We start from the raw sequence: 9,947 nt of genomic DNA on the forward strand, positions 1-9,947 counted from the left end.
TGGGCAACCCTCTCAACAACTAAGAGATCCATTCGAGGAACACGGGGACTAGTTGAAGTAATGAGCCTCACAATATTGTGAGGCTCATTACTTCAATTGAGATAATGAGAAATCATTTTGCCTTTTTAGTTGGAGTTGGAACTTTAGGCGGTTCGCGAAAAAAGATAGCGAAAAAAATTATTCCTAGAGTCGAGACTAAGAGGAATGTATAAACCAATGCTTCCATAGATTTGATTTCGGTTTACAATTATAGCTTCCATACCTGTTTAATTGGGATCTTTTTACGGATAAAAAAAAGACCAAGACAAGAGTCAAAGAAATGAAAAGTAAGCAATCCGAATAAAGATTTATCCGGTACCCTATCTATGTCAAATCAAAAAATAAAGGAAAAAAAGAACAGAGCAATCTTGTATCAGACTAGACTCTTTTTGTAGTTGGATCTCCAAGTTTTTGGAATGCCCCAAATTCTACTTGAGCGTCCAAATCTGGGTCAATACCAGCAAAGACATCTCTGAACAAGGTTCTCGCACCATGCCAAATGTGTCCGAAGAAGAAGAGCAAAGCAAAGGAAGCATGCCCAAAAGTAAACCAACCCCTTGGACTGCTACGAAAAACCCCATCGGATTTCAAAGTAGCACGATCTAATTCAAAAATTTCACCCAATTGAGCACGTCTAGCATATTTTTTTCACAGTAGCAGGATCACTATAACTGACTCCATTGAGTTCACCGCCATAGAACTCAACAGTTACACCGACCTGTTCAACACTATACTTCGATTCTGCTCTTCGAAAAGGAACATCGGCTCTAACAATTCCGTCTCCGTCTACCAAAACAACCGGAAATGTTTCAAAAAAGGTCGGCATACGGCGTACAAAAAGTTCGCGCCCTTCTTTATCTCTAAAAACAGGGTGTCCTAACCAACCAACAGCTATTCCATCCCCGTTGTCCATGGAACCCCGCTCTGAATAATCCACCTTTTGCGGGATTATTCCCGATATAATCATAAAAAGCTAATTTTTCAGGAATTTTAGACCAAGCTTCTGATAAACTTTGATTTTCGGCTAACCCGGTACTAACTCTTCGATATATTTCTTGCTGGAAGTATCCCTGATCCCCATTGATAACGAGTGGGCCCAAATAATTCAATCGGGGTAGTTGCTGAACCATACCACATAGTTCCAGCAACAACAAAAGCTGCAAAAAATACAGCAGCGATACTACTGGAAAGGACGGTTTCAATATTTCCCATACGTAATCCTTTGTATAGACGTTGGGGCGGACGAACACTAAGATGGAATAGGCCCGCTAATATGCCCAATGTACCTGCTGCAATATGATGCGAGGCTATTCCGCCCGGAACAAAAGGATCAAACCCTTCGACACCCCCACGCAGGATTTACGGCTTGTACCCTTCCGGTTAATCCATAAGGATCGGATACCCATATTCCCGGACCATACAATCCGGTTACATGAAATGCACCAAAACCAAAGCAACCCAACCCTGAGAGAAATAAATGAATTCCAAAAATCTTCGGCAAATCCAAAGAAGGTTTTCCTGTACGTTCATCACAAAATATTTCTAGATCCCAATACACCCAATGCCAGATAGCTGCTAAGAAGCACAATCCAGAAAACACAATATGTGCTCCGGCCACACCTTCGTAACTCCAAATACCCGGATTCGTTATAGTCCCTCCTGTGATACTCCAACCCCCCCCATGAATTGGTTATTCCTAAACGAGTCATGAAGGGTATAACGAACATACCCTGTCTCCACATTGGATCAAGAACAGGATCAGAGGGATCAAAAACTGCTAATTCGTATAGGGCCATTGAACCGGCCCAACCAGCAACTAGAGCTGTATGCATTATATGAACAGAAAGCAAACGACCGGGATCATTCAATACAACGGTATGAACACGATACCAAGGCAAACCCATGGAAATACCCCTTTATCAAGGAAAAATAGACACTATGTAACTTTATTGCACTGAAAAAAAAAACTATGCTACGGACCTCCCCTTTTGAGGGGATTATCTTGGCGAAAGGATTAATATTTAGTCTATTCTTTTAGTAATAATGGAACAATTCGATTCTATTCGTAGGAACAAAAAGAAGCAGATCTATTCTATACTCGATAAGTACCAATACGCAATGGTAGATGGGAATTGATCCTATTTTATAGGAGTGAATGTATACATACTTGTTCATCATTCAAAAACCTATTCGGGAAGAAGTTTCCCTTATTAATTCTGTTTTCCTTTTTTATGAACTTATTAAATCTATGTATAAAATATGCTAAAAGATAAAATCTGATAAAGGCCCATCTTATTTATTAAGACAATAAACCCGTTGTTACGCTTCCACATCAAAGTTAGCTATAGTACTTAATTCTTTTTTCTTTGCTTTAATGCCTATTGGTGTTCCAAAAGTACCTTTTCGAAGTCCCGGAGAGGAAGACGCATCGTGGGTTGACCTATAGTGCGACTTGTCAGATATATTGGGTCATATGGTATTTCCCCGTTCTCTCCCCCGATCGAGATATCCTCTCTTTCGCCCAAGACGGATTGATTTAATCATCAAAAATTTGGAGCGTGAAGTGCAATTAGATCTATTTTTTGGGGGGTATCCAGATTAATATTATCAATTAGAATAATTTATGGTTTTCTCGGTTGTACTAATAAAATGAAGTATCCAGGCTCCGCTTAGAAAAAAACTCAATTTGGAATCTATCTATTCTATGATTACTACTACTTGTATCATATTCGATTTATCAATAGCATTGATAGAAAACTTTTAATCAATCGAGTAATATGAAGTAAATTGAAAAAAAAAAAGAAGTCGTAGCAAAAAAGCCATGCTATTGGGGCATTTGTCCTATACCTATATGTGCAAATCCAAATCGGGCAGATCTTGACTCGGAGTAGAGCATAAACCTAAAAGAATTGAAGAAGACCATTTTGGAACAAGAAAATGACATCGGAATTGAAATTGAATCTCGATGAAACAATATATCAATGAAAAGTTAGTTCGATAAATTGAAAATTTAATGAATTGTTTTTTTATTTATTGAAATTTATAGTATAGATAAACGACCGCGGGCCAAAGGACAAAACTCATCCATTTTGAAAAAAAAATGGAAGGTAAGAAAAAGCCCCTTCATTAGAAGTTAGAAAGAGTCCTCTAAAGAAGGCTAAAATCTAAACATTGATTCTTTTTTCGCTATTTTTTTTGAACCGTATGCATCAAAAGGTGCCCGTACGGTTCTTAAGGGATACAATTTTATCCTAATCAACCGACTTTATCGAGAAAGATTACTTTTTTTAGGCCAAGAGGTTGATAGTGATATTTCGAATCAACTTATTAGTCTTATGGTATATCTCAGTATGGAGGATGATACCAAAGATCTGTATTTATTTATAAACTCTCCCGGTGGAGGGGTAATAAGCGGATTAGGTATTTATGATACTATGCAATTTGTGCAACCAGATGTACAGACAATATGCATGGGATTAGCCGCTTCAATGGGATCTTTTATTCTAGTCGGAGGAGAAATTACCAAACGTCTAGCATTCCCGCACGCTCGGCGCCAATGAGTTTTTTTTAGACAAAAAGAAAACTATGCCTTCGCCATATAAAATATTAAGTAATAATAGCATGGCACTTTGAATTCGATATGAGAATTTTTTTTTTCTAAACCATTAGGTTATGTATCGAAAGAGTAGTATGAGATAAAAGGCATTTCCGATTGTAGGCTGATTTATCGCGGAGGCCTCTTTCAGCGTCACAAACTTTTTTGTTTTCACGACGGAAGACTCTTAACAATATTTCTGTTATGAAAGACTACGAAATATTTATTTTTAAGAAAAAAAATAAAAAAAAGAAACTTTGGGATTGCTGAATAACAAACGAAATCATAAAGCAACGGAACCATCATAGTATTTTGAAATTACTAAAAAAAAGGAAGGGTGGTTATTGGATCATTTACTGCTCTGGGTCTGCTAGATCCTATATTTTCTATTCCTTCGCTGGAAGGTAAAAATGAATTCCATTGTGGAGCCGTATGCACTGCACAAAGGATGCCTGTACGGTTGTTAATCCTATCTTTTTTTTATTATCTTTGACTCATCATGATAATGATGTAAGATAGAGAAAACCATTTATTAAATCATCAGGGTAATGATCCATCAACCTGCTAGTTCTTTTTATGAGGCACAAACGGTAGAATTTATCCTGGAAGCGAAAGAACTACTGAGGCTGCGCGAAATCCTCACAAGGGTTTATGTACAAAGAACAGGCAAACCCTTATGGGTTATATCCGAAGACATGGAAAGGGATGTTTTTATGTCAGCAACAGAAGCCCAAGCTCATGGAATTGTTGATCTTGTAGCGGTTGAATAACAAATAGCAGGTATTTCACGCAAAAATCCGAAATTTTCGATTTTCTCTTTTTACCGGGGTTAATATATTACTATTAATCATATTAATTATTAATATCGAATATAGAAGTAATTCATAATCATCCGGTTAGGATTGATCTAAACCAACTCATTATGTATACAATTCAACATGCCAACTATTAAACAACTTATTAGAAACACAAGACAGCCAATCAGAAATGTCACCAAATCGCCCGCCCTTCGGGGATGCCCTCAGCGTCGAGGAACATGTACTAGGGTGTATGTGCGACTCGTTTAGACCATGGACCGGGACAAAAGAAAGTACAAAATTTTTCCCGTATCAGTTATAAGTACAGTGAATAGGATAGAATGAATGGAAGAAATCCGTTCACTACCGAAAATAAATAAACAAAGATTTATCGTATCCTTTTATTGTGTATCAAATTTATGGTTTCTATTGGTGCAAATCCAATCATCTCTATTTTCAATTTTAGATGAGAAAGAATTCCCCATTGGTAACAAATGCTTATCCATTAAGCAGAGGAAATCCTATTTAACAGAAGGATTATAGCCTTATTCTTCCAAGAACGGACTAAGAGGGTCAGCTACCCAACCAATCTTCATAATTAAATACCGTTACTGTATAGGTAGATCTCGTTGTGAAAGACCGATTACTAGATAATTCATGGGTAGAGCCAAAGAGGGTGAACTGTACAAGTTAACAATAACATTGATGAAATAAAAGAAGGAGCTCCGGTGTATAGAGAGGACCTCACCGTTTAAGAAGTAACCATAGAAACGAAGGAACCCACTATTTCTTTATCCATTTCTATTTTTATTTATTTACTCTATTTTTGTTTTTTATACCTAGTAAAAATACTATTTCGTATTTTGGGGTGATTAGAACAAAAAAAGAAATAGTGGTCGGGAAGGTTATAGTAGCAAAAGCCATTGGAATTTTTATTTTATACATTGGAAAAATACGTTTTGTTATTAATAGACTAGGAAAGGAGAAAGGAATAACTGAAAGAAAGGAAATCCATTAGTTATTCATCAAAGTTTCATTTATTCAATGACTAGAATTAAACGAGGATATATAGCTCGGAGACGTAGAACAAAAATTCGTTTATTTGCATCAAGCTTTCGAGGGGCTCATTCAAGACTTACTCGAACTATTACTCAACAGAAAATAAGAGCTTTGGCTTCAGCTTATCGGGATAGAGGTAGGCAAAAAAGAAATTTTCGACAGTTGTGGATCGCTCGAATAAATGCAGTAATTCGATCTAATAAGGTAGACTACAGTTATAGTAGATTCATACACAATCTGTACAAGAGGCAGTTGCTTCTTAATCGTAAAATACTTGCCCAAATCGCGATATTAAATAGAAATTGTCTTTATATGATTTCCAATGAGATCATAAAATACGAAGATTGCAAAGAATCCAGCGGAATGCTTAAAATGGAGTTCTCTGGAGAATGAACTCCGAGAAGGTAGAGTAGAAATTAGTATGATAAAATATGATAAAGTGGTCAAAATGAGCAAATATGTTCAATAAAAAAAAAAACGATTTATTCTTCTTCCACTATTCTTTCTTTTTCTTACGACACGACAATCGAATCTAGATTTTCGGATTTTTCGAACAAAGAATCAATCTGCGGTTGAGTTTGGATTAGAATTTTAATTCAATTAAAGAGTAAGCTAAGTCTATTTATTCCTGGTTCTAAGACCAATAGTTCTAGCGGTCGACTCGCTTCTTTCAAATTGTTTCTCATTATTAAGAAAAGGTAACAAAGATAAAATACGAGCTTGTTTTATAGCAATAGTAATTAAGCGTTGCTGTTTTAAGGTCAATCTATTTACCCGTCTAGATAATATTTTTCCTTGTTCACTAATAAATCGACTAATTAAACTCATGTTTCTATAATCAATTCGATCCCCCGATGGAATCGGGGGCAAACGCCTACGAAAAGATCGTTTGGATTTAAGAAAGAGTCGCTTGGATTTATCCATGGTTTTTTTATTCCTTATCCCGAAAATCCTATTTCTTAATTCTAAATCATTTTAGATCCGATCGAAATAGGATTTGGTTTGTTTATATTTAAATCTAAAATATGTCTAATATATGTAATTTTTCATCTTCCTTGGATTGGAAAAGGGTGACACACAGCCGATCGGTTCGATCTATTTCTTTATCTCCCCATGAATCGTATGTTTGTAACACCGGGGACAGAATTTTCTCAATTCCAATCGACTAGGCGTATTGTGTCGATTCTTTTGAGTAATATATCTGGAAATCCCTATTGATTCCTTATTAACACCGTTTCGAACACAACGAGTACATTCCAAAATAACAGTTACTCGGGCATCTTTACCCTTGGCCATGAACCTCCCTTGGATTTTTGATTCACGCAACTCTTCCATTTTCCGATCCAAAATGAAGAAAAAAAGAAAAATTGGTAACTCGAAATAAAATTATGAAAGATTTCGTTACAATCAAATATTAAAATATAGTAATACAATAATTTCTAAATTTAGAATCGCAGTACAGTTTTTCATTTAAGTATTTTGTATGATATTGTTGCCCTAGCCATCACATTTTCATTTTCGTTCTCACTCTTTTATTAATTAAATTTGAACCTGGCGCCGCGTCCGAGTTTGACTGAGGTTGAATCCATTTTGATTCTTTCTAACTTATTCTAAGTCTAAAAACTCTAAAAAAAAGAAGGGGGAAGGGGATTAGTCAAAGATATTTGATTGTTTTTCTAATCTTCTTCACCCCTTCCCAAGTCAATAACTAGAATGAAAAAAACGGGAATACCAACGCATCCGGGAATAAACGATTGATCTCGATTAATAGACCCGCTAAAGCCCCGAACCATATAGTACTTACTACCGGTGCCACGGAGAGATATGTTTTTAGATCTCGCATTGAAAACCCTCCTACTTTATAGTAATTTGTAATACATACTGGTATTACATACCATCAAATGTATATATAGTTAATAACCGCTTGTATTGTCCGCGGAATTCCTAATTCAAATTGAAATGTACAACAGTTCAATTCGGTAGATATTCCCTTTTTTATTAAAAAAAATATGTAGCTTTCCGCCCCACCCCAAATATTCATTTTTCTTTACGGCGGATTTAATATTTATTATTTCATACGTATATAAGTCTTTTTATTATTTTTATTATATTTTATATATGATATGAGACAAAAAAGAAGAAATGGCAAGATAATTTGTGTATACCAATGGAGGAAATAAATAAAAAATGTGGAAAACAAGACAGGGATTCTCTACAATAACACTGTAGACCAATTGAAAGGGATGTAGCGCAGCTTGGTAGCGCGTTTGTTTTGGGTACAAAATGTCACGGGTTCAAATCCTGTCATCCCTACCTATTACTTATCTTCTGAACAGTAACGAGGAATCAATTGAGATCCATAAAAATTGAACATACATATATCGAATCAATCTTTTTTTATTTAATTTTATGATATTCTCTATGATAATATATGTATCGAAGATATATTCGGGTTGCTTTTAGTTTGATAATAAAACGCTCTTAGTTCAGTTCGGTAGAACGCGGGTCTCCAAAACCCGATGTCGTAGGTTCAAATCCTATAGAGCGTGATTCGATTCTTGTTGTTGTTAAATCAAAATGATACTGAAATAATTCAACAGAAATCAAAATTTTACCTCCTATAAAGCAAGTAGGGGGTCAATCAAAAAAAAGAACTGTTAATTAATCAAAGGTCCAACTGATCCCCCCGTCTGTATTGTAAATATGCGGTCACAAATAATCCAGCCAAAGTAATAGGAATTAGACCTAATACGATTCCAAATAGAAAAACTTCAATCATTTCAATTTAGTTGAACGAGGAAAAGGAGAGGTAATATCTATCCTTAAAATATTAATCGGTATTGCCCATGAATCTCAATGACCAAGAATTCGAAATTGAATTGACAAGGTAAAGAACTCTACAATATATAGAATATATTGAATAACACCGAAATCTTTCTTTTTTTTGAATTGTGCATTCAATGAATTTTAATCAAATAAGTCGTATCTTGTTCAGACCGATAAATAGAGCTGAGGTTATAGTTAAAACTGCTAGTAGAAAACCGAAATAACTAGTGATAGTAGGCATGACGAGGCTAAATGAAATACGTTATTTTTATCCATATGTTTATAAAGCACTTCCCTAAGTTTCTATTTTTGAAAGATACGCGGATGGATAAGTAAAAATACTAATTGAAAAAATATATTCAATTGAAAGTTTTTGATTCATCTATTATTATGATTATAGATGATACTAACAAAAATCTTGTGACATAGGTAAGAAATCAATTCATCATCTGTCTCTCTATCCCGCAATTCGGAATCAAGGGATTCATTGAACAACTCTTGAGTTTTCAAAACAAATATTCTTATTATAAAGAATTTATAAACAATAATTTAATATATAAATCTAGTAAATATATAAATCTATTAAATGGATTCTAAATAATTAGAAAGAAAAAAAAAAAAAAAAAAGAAAAATAATAAATAAACTATGTTGTGTAACTTGATTCCAAAAATGAAATGCTCTTTGAATCGCTGAAGAATGAATGACCTTATAATGCCCTTTATTTATGAAATTGTATTCCCACTAATTAGATTTTATGTAGTGGGTTCATTTCCATAAAATCTTTTTTAAAAAGAAAAAAAGTATCGCACGATCAGATCACTCGAAACTAGGTTCTCCATTTATTCTTATTCTTTCCATATTAAAAACATTCTTCTAATTAGTTGAAGAACGATCGTTTGAGTCTAATATAAAACAATAATGCGTGCATTACGAATATTTATTATTCTTCTATTCGTTGTTCTGTTTCGTTCATCGAATCCTATGTACTACTGTTACTTGTTACTGGACGACTAACCAATTCCTTAAAATAAAAAAAGATTCAAACAAAAATATAACTACAAACACAAAAGAAATATTTCGAGATTTCACGTCTAATTTCATTGAATTTTGGGACTATTAGAATCTGCTTCCTAAATTATTATAAACCAACCAGTCGGATTCACATTTTACCCAATCTTCGCTTTCTAGCCCGAAGCCAATAACCGATAGAATCCTTAATACTACAGACAGGCATTTTCAGAATTTTCTATTGAATGAATGGTATATGATTCTACATCGACAAGCAGCAAGAAAAGAAGAAACAAATTATATTATTTAGTTTTAGTGCTTCATTTTGATACTTATTGTGAAATTGCGTTGCTGCGTCAGAAGAAGGATAGCTATACTGATTCGGTATACTCTAAAAACACCCTCGGTACAATATTGACGATCTTACAAAGATAAAATTTCAGTTAATTTCCATTTACTGATCTCATCTTTTACGGAATCGATCCCCCTTTTGACTGTACAAGAATATGTGGAGCTCGGCATGTCTGGAAGCACAGGAGAACGTTCTTTTGCTGATATTATCACCAGTATTCGATACTGGGTCATTCATAGCATTACTATACCTTCTCTATTCATTGCAGGT

General features: G+C 34.7%; 2 non-coding genes across 2 annotated transcripts; both read left to right on the forward strand.

Annotated features, from left to right (window-relative positions):
* The first annotated feature begins 7,729 nt into the window (after window positions 1–7,729).
* On the forward strand, window positions 7,730–7,803 carry TRNAP-UGG (transfer RNA proline (anticodon UGG)). The gene has a single exon. It is a non-coding gene; the product is annotated as a tRNA-Pro (tRNA).
* A 162-nt stretch (window positions 7,804–7,965) lies between these two features.
* On the forward strand, window positions 7,966–8,039 carry TRNAW-CCA (transfer RNA tryptophan (anticodon CCA)). Its single transcript has one exon. It is a non-coding gene; the product is annotated as a tRNA-Trp (tRNA).
* Window positions 8,040–9,947: the final 1,908 nt, after the last annotated feature.

This window comes from Cucumis melo, unplaced genomic scaffold (genome assembly GCF_025177605.1).
Source record: "Cucumis melo cultivar AY unplaced genomic scaffold, USDA_Cmelo_AY_1.0 utg000941l, whole genome shotgun sequence".
Classification (NCBI taxonomy): domain Eukaryota; kingdom Viridiplantae; phylum Streptophyta; class Magnoliopsida; order Cucurbitales; family Cucurbitaceae; genus Cucumis; species Cucumis melo.